The following is a 16,064-nucleotide window of genomic DNA, read 5'->3' as shown; positions in this document are numbered from 1 at the left end:
GTCAGTGAGAGTTTTGAAAAACCCTCCGTTGAACTACATGTCATCTGGTGTAGGTTAGAAAACAATTTACCATCTGCTCATGCGGTTTCAATAATCAATAATCAATTATCACTCCCCCCCAAGGACTATTATTATGACTGCATCGCGCTCCTTTCATTCTTTTCGTCTCTCTTGAGGGTGGTATTTCTATGGTGCACTCTGTTGGTCGGGTTAGATTCCCGGGGTCCCCCTGGCTGGGGCTGGAGTGATTATCCTTTTCCTCTTAATATGAATGGGGACAGTACATTTTCCCTGCTGGGACGGGAGAGGTTTGGATTTGGATGGGGTGCAGGTCCAATGATATGGCCAGTATCCTGTTGTCCCTGGGTACTTGGGATGTTCCTTCTGGAGGATGCTGATGAGGGGCAGTTCCCCAAGGTCTTGTTTTTCCTGCTGTATGATTTTTTTTTTCTGGTGCTGAAATGTCCTGTCGCTGAAAAGTCCTGGCGCTGAAGCGGCGGCGCTGAAACGTACCGCACCCCTCCCCCAGGGCGCCCCCCCCCCCCCCCCGGGCCCCCCCCCCCCCCCAGGGCCCCCCCCCCCCCAGTCCGCCCCCCCCCCTGGTCCGCCCCTCCCCCCCGGTCCGCCCCCCCCCTCCCCGCCCCCCCCCCTCCCCCCCCTCCCCGGCCCCCCCTCCCCAGCCCCGCCCTCCCCCCCTCCCCGGCCCCGCCCTCCCCCCCTCCCCAGCCCCGCCCTCCCCCACCTCCCCGGCCCCGCCCTCCCCCCCCCTCCCCGGCCCCGCCCCCCCTCCCCGCCCCCCCCCCCCCCCCGGCCCCGCCCCCCTCCCCGGCCCCCCTCCCCGGCCCCGCCCCCCCTCCCCGGCCCCGCCCCCCCCTCCCCAAGGGCGCCGAAGTTCAGCTTGCCCGGGGCGCCAGCAACCCTAGGGCCGGCGCTGCTCCCAGGGTCTGTGTAACATCACCCCAGAGTGATGGACCTATGCCGGCTCCATCAACAGGTCAATATACAAGGCCTGATAGTGAATCGAAACCACCGTGTGGTTGGCTCTGGTGCTCTTCAGTTTATGCCAATGCCTGATTCCTGTCTTCCTGTTGGCAGTGCACTCATCCTCTGAGCGGGGCCTCTTGATCTAAGACCACTGTGCCCAGGTGGGGGCAACAGGGGATGGGGGAGCAGACAGGTCTTCTCTGGAGAGTAATGTGTGAGACTGCAAAGGTGAACATTTGAACCTTGCGTTGTCTCTAGCTAGATAATGCACCACTCCCTCCCCACACAGTGCCCACTCAGTGATTCTCAATCTTCTTAATTTTCCATGCTCAGCCACTATGTATAGATATGTCCCCAGGATGCACATCAGAGGTGAAGAAAGCCTGCTGCTTCTTTTGCCCTGTGGCCTTTGTGAATGTCCTCTGGAGGGCCTGGAGATGGAGGGGCGGCTGATTTACCTGTGTCACTGGCTTCACCGTGCCACACTGCATCTAGGCCATACTCTGCAGTGCCTCGGCAATATCCACCTGCATCTAGGCCATACTCTGCAGTGCCTCGACAATATCCACCTGCATCTAGGCCATACTCTGCAGTGCCTCGGCAATATCCACCTGCATCTAGGCCATACTCTGCAGTGCCTCGACAATATCCATCTGTGTCTGGGCCATGCTCTGTAGTGTTTTGACAATATCCACCTGTGTCTGGGACATGTCCCACAGTGACTGGGACATGATGTTGACCCTCAGCCATGATCGTCACAGACTGAGCATGCCTTGGACGCCACCACACCATGCGCTGTTCACCAGAATGTGCCCCAGAAGCCTGCTAACTAGTGTCACCGACTGTGGTGCGTGTCTCTGCACTGGGGCAGGGTGAGGATGATAGGAGTGATGTCTCGATGATGGTATCTCAGAGGTGTTCTCTTGAGTAGTGGGGATGGGGGGTCACCCCGGATGGCCCTGCCACATCAGGTGGAGTTCCTGCGGGAGAAGAGACATGTGGTCAGTGGAGGGAAGGAACATTTTGTCTGACATGAACAACTCACTTGAGACAGGTCATCTGGGTGAAGGGACAGTGGATCCTCACCTCTGTGTGCAGGCTAACCTCGCTGTCTGTGACTGCTCTCTCCTCGGCCAACCCCTGCGCTCTCCAGAGTGCGTTCCTCATAGAGGGTGAGGACTCTGATGTCTGGAACTCCGCCACCCATCTGGACTCTTGCACGCCTATTATGGCTACCTTTTCCTGAGGGGACAGAAAAGGGGCATTGTGAGTCACATGCTTGGTGCATCGGGGGTGTTTATGGCAGGTGGCATGTGTTGGTACCGCGCCTGGACAAGGAGGGGTTGTGATGGTGGGTGTCAGGGGCACATGCACAATGTTCGGATCTGGGGAGGGTGTAAGGTGCCAGCAGCTGACCTGTGGAGGGGGGTCAAAGTTAGGGGTGTGGGTTGGCAGGTGGAACTGATGCCAGGGGGCCAGTGTTAACATATCCTTGCGGACCGATGGAGGTCTGGTTCCTGCACTGTACTGTGGACCTCCTGGTCATGCTGCCTACACTGACTGCCACTGCCTCCTAGGCAGCACTTCAGCTGGTCCTTTGACACCTTCGGGGGAACAGGGTGTCCTATCTCAACTCCACAGTGCCCCAAGCCTGGCCAGGGCGGCATCCTTGAAGCGTGCAGCAGGTCTGCGTGATGTGAAGTTTATGCGCTGACTGGGAGTGAGTTTGGAGGGTGCATTTAAAAGCAGCTCCCCCTTCATAGCAGGAGCTGCCAGGTGTGAGTCTAGCGAATCAGCTGGCAGGATAGCCAGTACCGGTGTGAAGCACTTGGGAATCATTTTCGGCACTAAGTGCCGTTTAATATGGGTCGCGGTGTTGCTTGGTCGGCCGTCGGGAAATACCTAGGAAGTCGCGCCTGATTTCACAGCTAGAACTTTTTCCATTAAATCACGCCCAGAGTGTCCCAACACTGTCCCAATCAAACACTCCTAGGACAGGTACAGCACAGGGTTAGATATGGAATAAAGCTCCCTCTACACTGTCCCCATGAAACACTCCCCAGAACAGTACAGCACGGGGTTAGATATAGAGCAACACTCCCTCTACACTGTCCCCATCAAACACACCAGAACAGTACAGCACGGGGTTAGATATAGAGCAACACTCCCTCTACACTGTCCCCATCAAACACACCAGAACAGGTACAGCACAAGGTTAGATAGAGAGTAAAGCTCCCTCTACACTGTCCCCATTTAACACACCCAGAACAGGTACAGCACAGGGTGAGTTACAGAGGAATGCTCCCTCTACACTGTCCCCATCAAACGCTCCCAGAACAGGTACTGCACAGGGTTAGATATGTCATAATATCCACGCATGTATATAATGAGATGCAGACAGGCAGTGATTGACACACAGGATGACCAATGAACACACAACACAGAAGAACCAATCACCAGACAGGACACCACCACTATAAAGCCCACAGGGCATTAAGACTCTCCCTCTCTCAGGACCCAGCTACTGAGACAGTCAGAGTGCACAAGCTAGTGAGCACTATTGCCATGCGGTAGCTAGTGAGTCTGGTCAAGCCAGTAAGAGGTCATCAGTTGGATTAGTAGAGTGTCAACCCACAGCTGAACATGTGCAGCAGTCCATAGTTAAATAAAACAGTGTTGGATCATCTCCTGTGTCAGACGTTTGTTTCTAGCTTCCCTGCATCCAGTTACAGTCAACGTCGAACCAACCTGCCTAACACATCAAGATAGAGTAAAGCTTCCTCTACACTGACCCATCAAACACTCCCAGGACAGGTAGAGCACGGGGCTAAATACAAAAGAACAAAGAAAATTACAGCACAGGAACAGGTCCTTCGGCCCTCCCAGCCTGCGCTGATACAGGTCCTTTATCTAAACCCGTCGTCTATTTTCCAAGGATCTACTTCCCTCTGTTCCCCGTCCGTTCATATATCTGTCTAGATGCATCTTAAATGATGCTATCGTGCCCGCCTCTACCACCTCCACTGGCAAAGCGCTCCAGGCACCCACCACCCTCTGCGTAAAAAACTTTCCACGCACATCTCCCTTAAACTTTCCCCCTCTCACCTTTAAATCGTGACCCCTTGTAATTGACACCCCCACTCTTGGAAAAAGCTTGTTGCTATCCACCCTGTCCATACCTCTCATAATTTTGTAGACTTCAATCAGGACCCCCTCAACCTTCGTCTTTCCAACGAAAACAATCTTAATCTACTCAACCTTTCTTCATAGCTAGCACCCTCCATACCAGGCAACATCCTGGTGAACCTCCTCTGCACCCTCTCTAAAGCATCCACATCCTTCTGGTACAGTGTTGAGCTTCTTGAATGGTGTTTGAGCTGCACTCATCCAGGCAAGTGGAGAGTATTGCATCACACTCCTGACTTGAAATGAAATGAAAATCCCTTATTGTCACGAGTAGGCTTCAATGAAGTTACTGTGAAAAGCCCCTAGTCGCCACATTCCGGCGCCTGTCCGGGGAGGCTGGTACGGGAATCGAACCGTGCTGCTGGCCTGCTTGGTCTGCTTTATAAGCCAGCGATTTAGCCTTGTGAGCTAAACCAGCCCCGTAGAAGTGCCTTGTAGATTGTGAACAGCCTTTGGGGTGCCAGGTGATGAGTTACTCAACACAGGATTCCTAATCTCTGACTTGTTCTTGTAGCTAGAGGTAGCTTTACTCTGTATCTAACCCTGTGCTGTACCTGTCCTGCGAGTGTTTGATGGGGACAGTGTAGAGGGAGCTTTACTCTGTATCTAACCCTGTGCTGTACCCGTTCTGGGAATGTTTGATGGGGACAGTGTAGAGGGAGCTTTACTCTGTATCTCACCCTGTGCTGTACCTGTCCTGGGAGTGTTTGATGAAGACAGTGTAGAGGGAGCTTTACTCTGTATCTAACCCTGTGCTATACCTCTCCTGGATATGTTTGTGGGGACAGTGTAGAAGGGTTGTTCTCTGATAATAGAATTTCAAGTGTTTGGAGTACCCTCAACAGTGATAGAGCCTCCCTCATTGTGGACCCGCCACTGAAGATTACTTAGGGCCTTAATCAATGTGAAGTCCTTCCTGCAGACCCAGTTTCTCCTCTGAGTGGGAAGAATGCACTCTCTGGGCGGGATTCTACGTGGGCTGACACTTGAATGGTGAAACACGATTGGGTAGAGAATCCATCGTGACACCAAAATGTGGTGGGTGCAGGACAGACGCCAGAATGCCATGCTCCGGAGCCTCGACAGTGGTGTCAATGCATTCTACTCAGGTACAGTAAACGCCGTTCGCAGATCATTAGTGGGCCTGACCCAGTATTCTCCGGGGCCTCTGTGATGCTTCTCCTCTGCCGGGAGGAATTACTGAGGAATTTCGATTGTGGTTTTAAAAATCAGGAAACAGGCGCCGTGGTCGATTGAAGGAGAGAGTGGAGGTAGGACATGCAGAAGCGCAACCGTGGGCTGCCGGACCTGCCGCTGACAGGGCTGGCTAGGGGGTGGGACATCTGCCAGATCTGGGAGGAGGAGCAACGGTGGTGACCAGGGGATGGGCCGTGGAGTTGGGATGATCCCCACGGGACTGGGGCCTCCAGGTACGGACCGCCATTGTCGCGGCCTGACCACCCACTGTGGTCCCAGGATGACATCGGCTGTATGGGTGACCTGACCTCAGCCCCACCCTCCACCCCATTACACCCTCATTCCACCCAGCACCCCATCAACTCTTCCCCTCCCAACTGGCCGCCACCCATGGAGGGCAGCACTTGGCCCACCCAGGGCAACGGCCACAGTAACCCTTGCAGGAGGGCACTGGACAGCGGCTGCAGAGTGTACCGCTGGCATGGGTAATGCCAGTCAACGGTACCCCTGGCAGCAGGGTCAGGCACCAAGGCCTGGGGCCCCCACAGTGTCGGGCACCGATAGGGCCAGGGGTGCGGCGGGCAGAGTGCCAGTGGGATAGATGTGGGGATGCGGGGAGGAGCGGGATATGCAGGGGCAGAGTCTGCAGTGCAGACTGGGGATACCGTGTGGACCTAGATGGGTACGGGGATATGCACCATGCTAACATATTTTCCCCTCACACGCTGCAGACAATGGACTTCGGAATTCAACCAGGAAATGTGGCCTTCATCATGGTCACTGCAGCCCTGGGGGATGCCCTGAGGTTGTCCGAGCTGGAGCTGCTCAAGGGGAACCCTGCAGCAGCGGAGCTTGCCCCTGAGGAACATCTCTTCCTATCTTCCTCTATATTACTAGCTAGCTTGCACTCGTATTTCATGTCCTCCCCCCTTATTGCATTTTTAGTTGTCCTCTGCTCGCTTTTAAAGGCTTCCCAATCCTCTGTCTTCCCACTAATCCTCGCCATTTTGTATGCTTTTTCTTTTGCTTTTACGCTGTCCTTGACTTCCCTCGTCAGCCATGGATGCCTTGTCCTCCCTTGGTATGTTTCCTCCTCCTTGGGATGAATTTCTGTTGTGCCTCCCTAATAACCCCCAAAAACTCCTGCCATTGCTGTTCCACTGTCTTCCCTGCTAGGCTCCTTTTCCAATCAACTCTGGCCAGCTCCACCCTCATGTCTTTGTAGTTACCCTTATTTAATTGTAATACCGTTACATCTGATTGCAGCTTCTCCCTCTCAAACTGCAGGGTAAATTCTATCATATTGTGGTCACTGCTCCCTGAGGGTTCCTTCACCTTAAGTTCCCAAATCAAGTCTGCCTCATTATACACATCACCAAATCCAGAATTGCCTGTTCCCTAGTCGGCTCTGTCACAAGCTGCTCCAAAAAAACATCTCTTCACATTTCACAAATTCCTTTCCTTAGGATCCACTACCAACCTGATTTTCCCAGACCACCTGCATTTTGAAGTCCCCCATGATTATTGTAATATTGCCTTTTTTACATGCCATTTCTATTCACTGATTTATTTTCTGCCCCCATGCTGACTATTGCGAGGAGGCCTGTACATAACTCCCATGAGGGTCTTTTTACCTTTGCAATTCCTCAACTCTACCCACAGAGATTCTATGCATTCTGATCTTTTAACGCTCCTTGCTATCGATTTCACTTCATTCCTTACTAACAATGCAACCCTGCCTCCTTTGCCAATCTCTGTGTGGTAGTATGACTAGAGGTACTACGGTACCTGGGAGTGTGAGCTGCTATTGGTGGAGAAGGCTCGCTGCTCATTGGCCCAAGTGTTGCTTTCTCATTGGTCAAGACGAAGGTAGCTCCGCCCAATGAGGCGGGGTATAAGAACCCGTGTTTCCCAGCAGCCATCGTTCTTTCTGTACTCAAGCTGCTGGGGAAACATCTTGTAGATTAAAGCCTTCAATTTGGACTACTCCTTTGTTTCAGTGTTTATTGATCGCGCATCAATTTAATCTCCAAGTTTTAAAGGATGGAGCTCCGCATCAAGCCGGAGTGTCTACGCCTCAGCCCCCATGCAGCTAATGCAGCAGCCACATTCAAGCACTGGCTGGCTTGTTTTAACAGCTACCTCAGTACGGCGCAAAACGTACCGACGCGGGAGCAGGAGCTACACATCCTCCACTCGTGCGTCGGCACTGCCATCTACACGCTCATCGAGGACACGACCGACTACGACGCAGCCATGGAACTGCTCAAAGGACACTTCATCCGGCCGGTAAATCAAGTTTACGCTCGGCACTTACTGGCTACGAGGCAGCAGATCCCTGGTGAGTCATTGGACGATTTTTACCTCCTCGTACTGGGGAGGAACTGAGGCTGCCCACAAGTGTCTGCTACTGAGCACACTGAACCCCTCATCCGAGACGCTTTTGTTGCGGGCATGCAGTCCCCACAGATCCGCCAGAGACTATTAAAAAGGGAAAACTTGAGCCTCACGGAGGCATGGGCCCTCGCTACGTCCCTAGATGTCGCGAACAGAAACGCCCGCTCATACGCCCCCGACTGCACGGCGGCCCCCTGGGCAGCGTGGAATTCTGCCTCCCTCTCCCCCACGGACTCGGACTCACCCCAGGCCTGCGCCGCAAGACGCCCAGAAAAACCCGCTGGGTCCCGCTGTTATTTTTGTGGCCAGGCAAAACACCCCCGACAGCGTTGCCCAGCCCGATCGTCAAATTGCGAGGGCTGTGGGAAGAAAGACAACTTTTTGTCCGTCTGCCAGGCCTAGGCGGTCACTGCGGTCCCGGGCAGCGACCGCGGGACTCCCCCCACCGTCTCTCCAACGGCCCTGTGCGGCCCGCAAACTTCTCTGCCTCCATCCTCCAACGCCACGTGCGGCCTCCGGGCGCCATCATCTTGTGCTTCCGACGCCACGTGCGGGGGACGGGTGCCGCCATTTTGTCCACCCCCGCCATGTGCGACCGATGGGCACCGCCATCTTGGATTGGCTCCGAGGACCCCGGCGTGGGTGACTGCGCACCACCCGACTCGCTTCAGTCACTCTGGACCAGTCTCGACCCCGCATCCTCTCTACGGTAACAACGAAGGTCCTGCTCAACGGGCACGAAACAACCTGCCTACTGGACTCCGGGGGCACGGAGAGTTTCGTACACCCTACCACGGTAAGAACATAACAACATAATAACTAGGAGCAGGAGTAGGCCATCTGACCCCTCGAGCCTGCTCCGTCATTCAATGAGATCATGGCTGATCTTTTGTGGACTCAGCTCCACTTTCCGGCCCGAACACCATAACCCTTAATCCCTTTATTCTTCAAAAAACTATCTATCTTTACCTTAAAAACATTTAATGAAGGAGCCTCAACTGCTTCACTGGGCAAGGAATTCCATAGATTCACAACCCTTTGGGTGAAGAAGTTCCTCCTAAACTCAGTCCTAAATTTACTTCCCCTTATTTTGAGGCTATGCCCCCTAGTTCTGCTTTCACCCGCCAGTGGTAACAACCTTCCCACATCTATCCTATCTATTCCCTTCATAATTTTATATGTTTCTATAAGATCCCCCCTCATCCTTCTAAATTCCAATGAGTACAGTCCTAATCTACTCAACCTCTCCTCATAATCCAACCCCTTCAGCTCTGGGATTAACCTAGTGAATCTCCTCTGCACACCCTCCAGCGCCAGTACGTCCTTTCTCAAGTAAGGAGACCAAAACTGAACACAATACTCCAGGTGTGGCCTCACTAACACCTCATACAATTTCAACATAACCTCCCTAGTATTGAACTCCATCCCTCTAGCAATGAAGGACAAAATTCCATTTACCTTCTTAATCTGTGGCTGGTTTAGCTCACTAGGCTAAATCGCTGGCTTTTAAAGCAGACCAAGCAGGCCAGCAACACAGTTCGATTCCAGTACCAGCCTCCCCGGACAGTCGCCGGAATGTGGCGACTAGGGGCTTTTCACAGTAACTTCATTGAAGCCTACTCGTGACAATAAGCGATTTTCATTTTCATTTTTCATTTAATCACCTGTTGCACCTGTAAACCAACTTTCTGTGACTCATGCACCAGCACACCCATGTCTCTCTGCACAGCGGCATGCTTTAATATTTTATCGTTTAAATAATAATCCCGTTTGCTGTTATTCCTACCAAAATGGATAACCTCACATTTGTCAACATTGTATTCCATCTGCCAGACCCTAGCCCATTCACTTAACCTATACATATCCCTCTGCAGACTTCCAGTATCCTCTGCACTTTTCGCTTTACCACTCATCTTAATGTCATCTGCAAACTTGGACACATTGCCCTTGGTCCCCAACTCCAAATCATCTATGTAAATTGTGAACAATTGTGGGTCCAACACGGATCCCTGAGGGACACCACTAGCTACTGATTGCAAACCAGAGAAACACCCATTAATCCCCACTCTTTGCTTTCTATTAATTAACCAATCCTCTATCCATGCTACTACTTTACCCTTAATGCCATGCATCTTTATCTTATGCAGCAACCTTTTGTGTGCCACCTTGTCAAAGGCTTTCTGGAATCCAGATATACCACATCCATTGGCTCCCCGTTATCTACTGCACTGGTAATGTCCTCAAAAAATTCCACTAAATTAGTTAGGCACGACCTGCCCTTTATGAACCCATGCTGCGTCTGCCCAATGGGACAATTTCTATCCAGATGCCTCGCTATTTCTTCCTTGATGATAGATTCCAGCATCTTCCCTACTACTGAGGGTAATCTCACTGGCCTATAATTTCTTGCTCTCTGCCTACCTCCTTTTTTATACAGTGGTGTCACGTTTGCTAATTTCCAATCCACCGGGACCACCCCAGAGTCTAGTGAATTTTGGTAAATCATCATTAGTGCATCTGCAATTTCCCTAGCCATCTCTTTTAGCACTCTGGGATGCATTCCATCAGTGCCAGGACACTTGTCTACCTTTAGCCCCATTAGCTTGCCCATCACTACCTCCTAAGTGATAACAATCCTCTCAAGGTCCTCACCTGTCATAGCATCATTTCTATCAGTCGCTGGCATGTTATTTGTGTCTCCCTGTCTATCCCGTCAAGCAAAATATCGCCCTGGCCTCTGGCTCCCATTCAGTGGAGATCACGGGGTATTGTACAGCGGACCTCACGGTCCAGGGGTGGGAGTTTAAAAATTACAGACTCTACGTCCTCCCCCACCTCTGCGCGGCCGCACTCCTGGGGTTAGACTTCCAGTGTAACCTCCAGAGCCTAACATTTAAATTTGGCAGCCCTATACCTCCCCTCACTGTCTGCAGCCTCGCGACCCTCAAGGTCAATCCCCCGTCCTTGTTTGCAAACCTCACCCCGGATTGCAAACCTGTCGCCACCAGGAGCAGACGATACAGTGCCAAGGCCCGGACCTTCATCAGGTCCGAGGTTCAACGGCTTATGAAGGAAGGGGTCATCGAGGCTAGTAACAGCCCCCGGCGAGCACAAGTTCTGGTGGTAAAGACCGGGGAGAAGAATAGGATGGTCATAGACTCCAGTCAGACCATCAACAGGTTTATGCAGCTGGACGCGTACCCTCTCCCCGGTATATCCGACCTGGTCAACAGGATCGCACAGTACAAGGTCTTCTCCACGGTGGACCTCAAGTTTGCCTACCACCAGCTCCCCATCCGCGCGAGCGATCGTAAGTACACTGCGTTCGAAGTGGACGGACGGCTCTACCACTTTTTAAGGGTTCCCTTCGGTGTCACAAACGGGGTCTCGGTCTTTCAACGAGAGATGGACTGAATGGTCGACCGATACGGTTTACGGGCAACCTTCCCGTATCTCGATAATGTCACCACCTGCGGCCACGATCAGCAGTACCTCAACACCAATCTCCGCAAATTCCTCCAAACCGCAAAACTCCTGAAGTTGACTTATAACAAAGACAAATGCGTGTTCAGCACCGACCGCCTAGCCATCCTCGGCTACGTAGTGCGAAATAGAGTGATAGGCCGCGACCCGGAACGCATGCGCCCCCTGATGGAGCTCCCCCTCCCCCACTACTCCAAGGCCCTGAAGCGCTGCCTCGGTTTCTTCTCGTATTACGCTCAGTGGGACCCCAACTACGCCGACAAACCCCGTCCCCTCATCCAAACAGCCACTTTCCCCCTGTCGATGGAAGCCCGCCAGGCCTTCAGCCGCATCAAAGCGGATATCTCAAAGGCCACGATGCGCGCTATCGACGAGTCCCTCCTCTTCCAGGTCACGAGCGACACGTCTGACGTAGCTCTGGCAGCCACCCTCAACCAAGCGGGCAGACCCGTGGTCTTCTTCTCCCGTACCCTCCATGCTTCGAAATCCGCCACTCCTCGGTCGAGAAGGAAGCACAGGCCATAGTAGAAGCTGTGCGACATTGGAGGCATTACCTGGCCGGCAGGAGGTTCACCCTCCTCACAGACCAACGGTCGGTGGCTTTCTTGTTTGATAATGCACAGAGGGGCAAGATAAAAAACAACAAGATCTTGCGGTGGAGGATCAAGTTATCCACCTACAACTACGACATCTTGTATCGTCCTGGGAAGCTAAACGAGCCTCCCAATGCCCTGTCCCGCGGCACCTGTGCCAACGCGCAAGTGGACCGCCTCCGAGCCCTCCACGTGGACCTCTGCCACCCGGGGGTCACCCGCTTCTTTCATTTTGTAAAGACCCTCAACCTGCCCTACTCCATCGAGGAGGTCAGAACAGTAACTAGGGAATGCCACATCTGTGCGGAGTGCAAGCCGCACTTCTACCGCCCCGAAAAAGCGCATCTGATAAAGGCTTCCCATCCATTTGAACGCCTCGGCATGGACTTCAAAGGTCCCCTCCCCTCTACCAACTGCAACACGTACTTCCTCAACGTGATTGACGAGTACTCCCGCTTCCCGTTCGCCATCCCCTGCCCCAACAGCATTTTCTCCCTGTTCGGATTCCCCGCTTACATTCACAACGATAGGGGATCCTCCTTTATGAGTGACGAACTGCGTCAATTGCTGCTCAGCAAGGGCATTGCCTCAAGCAGGACGACCAGTTATAAACCCCGGGGTAACGGACAGGTCGAGAGGGAGACGGCACGGTCTGGAAGACCGTCCTACTGGCCCTATGGTCCAGATATCTCCCAGTCTCCCGCTGGCAGGAGGTCCTCCCAGATGCCCTCCACTCCATCCGGTCGCTACTTTGCACGTCTACAAATCAAACGCCTCATGAACGCCTTCTTGTCTTCCCCAGGTAGTCTTCCTCAGGGACCCCGCTCCCGACCTGGCTGGCTGCCCCCCCGGCCCATCCTGCTCCAGAAACACGTGTGGGCGCACAAATCGGACCCGTTGGTTGAGAGGGTCCAGCTGCTCCAAGCTAACCCGCAATATGCGTATGTGGAGTACCCCGACAGCCGACAAGACACAGTCTCTCTACGGGACCTGGCGCCCGCCGGATCCCCTCCATCGCCCCCGGCACCAGCCCCACCCACCCCCCTCCAACTACGGTACTACGGTACCTGGGAGTGTGAGCTGCTATTGGTGGAGAAGGCTCGCTGCTCATTGGCCCAAGTGTTGCTTTCTCATTGGTCAAGACGAAGGTAGCTCCGCCCAATGAGGCGGGGTATAAGAACCCATGTTTCCCAGCAGCCATCGTTCTTTCTGTACTCAAGCTGCTGGGGAAACATCTTGTAGATTAAAGCCTTCAATTTGGACTACTCCTTCGTTTCTGTGGTTATTGATCACGCATCAGTCTGTCCTTTCGATAGGACATATATCCTTGGATATTTAGATCCCAGCCCTGATCCTCTTGCAGCCATGTCTCTGTGATGACACCAATTATCATTTACCTTGTTCCGTATACTGCGCGCATTTAGGTACAACACCCTCAATCTTGTCTTGACCACCTCCCTTCTCACTTGTCACCTTGCTTGCTCTGCCTGAGGATGATATTATTCTCTTATTTTGGTTCTCTATTTCCCCTTCAGTTATAACACCTTCAAAACTAACATTCTGGTTCCCACCCCCCCGGCATACTAGTTTAAATCCTCCTGAGTGACTCTAGCAAATCTCCCAGCCAGGATATCAGTGCCCCTCCAGTTTAGATGTTGGAGACAGCTGTGCTGGGTAGTCAGTGTCATCCCCGGACTGGTTCCCCGGGGAGTCTCGGACTGCGGGTCAAGGGCTCCCATCGCTGTCTGTATCCTCCTCCTCACTGCTCCCCTCCTGGGTCTGGGTAGGGGGACACCAAAATGCCCCCCTCATCGCCAGGAGATCCTGCAAGACACAAGACAAGACCCATGGTTGGACTGCAGGCTGGGGTGGGTGGTGGAAGGGGATGTGGTGGTGGCGGTGGAGGAGGAGTGTGGGGGTGTTGGGGTGGTGGAGGGGACAATGTGGGGAAGGTTATGGGGGTGGTGTGGGGGGGGGGGTGCGGGTGGTGGAAGGGGTGGTGATAGATGTGCCATGCCAACCTGCAACTCAGCAGGGTCTCACTTGCTCGCCCAATGCTGACCTCCGCCTTGGTGACTGCACTCTCCCCGGGCCCACTAACTAGCTGCTCTATTGCAGTAAGGGAATGCAGGCTCGATGGTCCCCCTCCACTCGGACTTCCGGCGGGGAGGTGGACGGGGGTACGACAGAAAAGCACAGCGTTAGACAATCAAACGCATGCAGCACAGGGCATGGATAGCTGTTGGCCGTCATGGCCAGGGCACCCGGCTATGGTGGCTGGCATCGGTGCTGGCAGGTGGTGCAGGGTAAGGATTTGGTTGCCCTCCAGGGGGAGGGCTGGGGTTATGGGTGTGTGGGTTGGGGGTTACTGCCAGGGCACGGTGCTGCCTACTCAACATGGCCGCCCTGAAGAGGTTGTGCAGTTCCTTACAGCACTGCTGGCCGTTCCTGGTGGTGTCGCTTGATGCACCATCAATCGGACACGAGGCGAGAAGTAGTTCCAAATGACAGGCTTTAATACACTAGATATGTGCCGTCAGTAGACGTACAGAGAAAGGCCGACTGCCAGCCGGTACGGGTTCTTATACCCCGCCTCGTAGGCGGAGTTACCTACCTCTCAGCTAATCGGCGGGGAGCACATGACCAGCCTCAGCCAATTGGCAGAGAGTCACATGACTTGCCTGGGCAAATGGGCAGCGAGTCTTCTGCACCAATGGCAGCTTGGTTCTAGGGTACCGTAATCCCCCTAGTCATACTACCACATCGCTCACGGCGTCTTCCACCTTCTCCCAGACTACACAGTCCACCAGGGTCAAGAGATTGACAGCTTCTTTAGAACTGCTGAATTGCCTTGTCTTCTTTAATGCTATCTTTTCCAGGAATAGCAGCAGCAGAGTCCTTCCCTTGACCCTTTAAGGGAACAGTGTATTTTAAACAACAACATCTTCCAGGATGTTCTTGGTGTTTGAAGATTAACTACTGTCTGTGATTAAAACAGTTATAACAGTGTGGACCCCTGATTGCAGCCCATTCTGGGCCCTGACACTGTGAAGCCCTTCTTGCAGGCCCAATTTCTCCTCGGTGTGGACCCGTCACCAGAGCTCATTCAGGGCCCTGACACAGTGAATCTCTTCCTGCAGCTGGGCAGTCAGTAAGGTCTTTGCCATGTCGACACACCAGCATTCTCTCAGGATATAGAAGCGAGAAAAGGAAGGCCTTGTTTCTGATGTTCGACATGAAGGGCCATTTTCAGTATAGCTCAGCCACTGCTGCGCCAGGTTATAAAATTTTAATTTGGTTTCTGCCTCAAAGGTGTAACCTCGACCTTTGTCCCACTATTAATCTGGATAATGAATATTTATCACTTCCTGAATGGGACAATACCATAAAACTTTCCAAGTAACTAACCCATTAATTCAAGTCTGTTATCAGCCAAGGATATTTATTGCACAACATTGCATAACAGAGAATCTTTATAAAACTATCTCCAATAACACTTAAATAAAAGCAAAATCCTGTGAATTCTAGAATCTGAAACGAAAACAGAAAATACTGGAAAAACACAACAGGTCTGGCAGTATCTGTGAAGAGAGAAAATAGAGTTAACGTTTTGATGTACCATCAATTGGACTCTAGACACGATGAAAATCCAAACTGTGGCTTTAATCAGCTAGTTGTTAGCCCGGTGGTCGACTACAGAGAAAGGCCGACCGCCGGGAACTCTGGGTACTTATACCCTGCCTTGGAGGCGGGGTGTACTTGCCTCTCGACCAATTGGTGAGCAGTCACATGACTAGTCCCAGCCAATCGGACGAGAGGCACATGACCAGCCAGAGCCAATGGGAAACCAATGCTCTACACCAATGGCAGTGCTCACATTCATACCACCACATTCACCCCTGTGGAGAAAGAAGGCGGGGGGGGGGGGTGTGTAAGTGGAAGGGGGGGGTCTGAGGACTGATGGTATGAGCAGCGAAAATCAAGAAAGGTGGGCTGCCCACTAGCTCGTGGCAAAAAAACAATACTACTACTAGTAACTTAAGGTGCAACAGAATAACAACTAAGTCCAAAACAAAATGTCCCATGGTCGCATCAGATGGACACGATCAGCCTGTTGGGTGCCCCTGGTTTTCTGGAGGACCGTCGCAGTGGAGCCGGTGACGTCGGGCCGATGGTCGTCCTTGCCTCCGGGAGCGTCGGTCGTAGATGTGTCTCCGTACCCCG

The sequence above is a fragment of the Scyliorhinus canicula genome, chromosome 9 (genome assembly GCF_902713615.1).
Source record: "Scyliorhinus canicula chromosome 9, sScyCan1.1, whole genome shotgun sequence".
NCBI classification, from domain to species: Eukaryota; Metazoa; Chordata; class Chondrichthyes; order Carcharhiniformes; family Scyliorhinidae; genus Scyliorhinus; species Scyliorhinus canicula.
Note: the sequence above shows the minus strand (reverse complement) of the source record.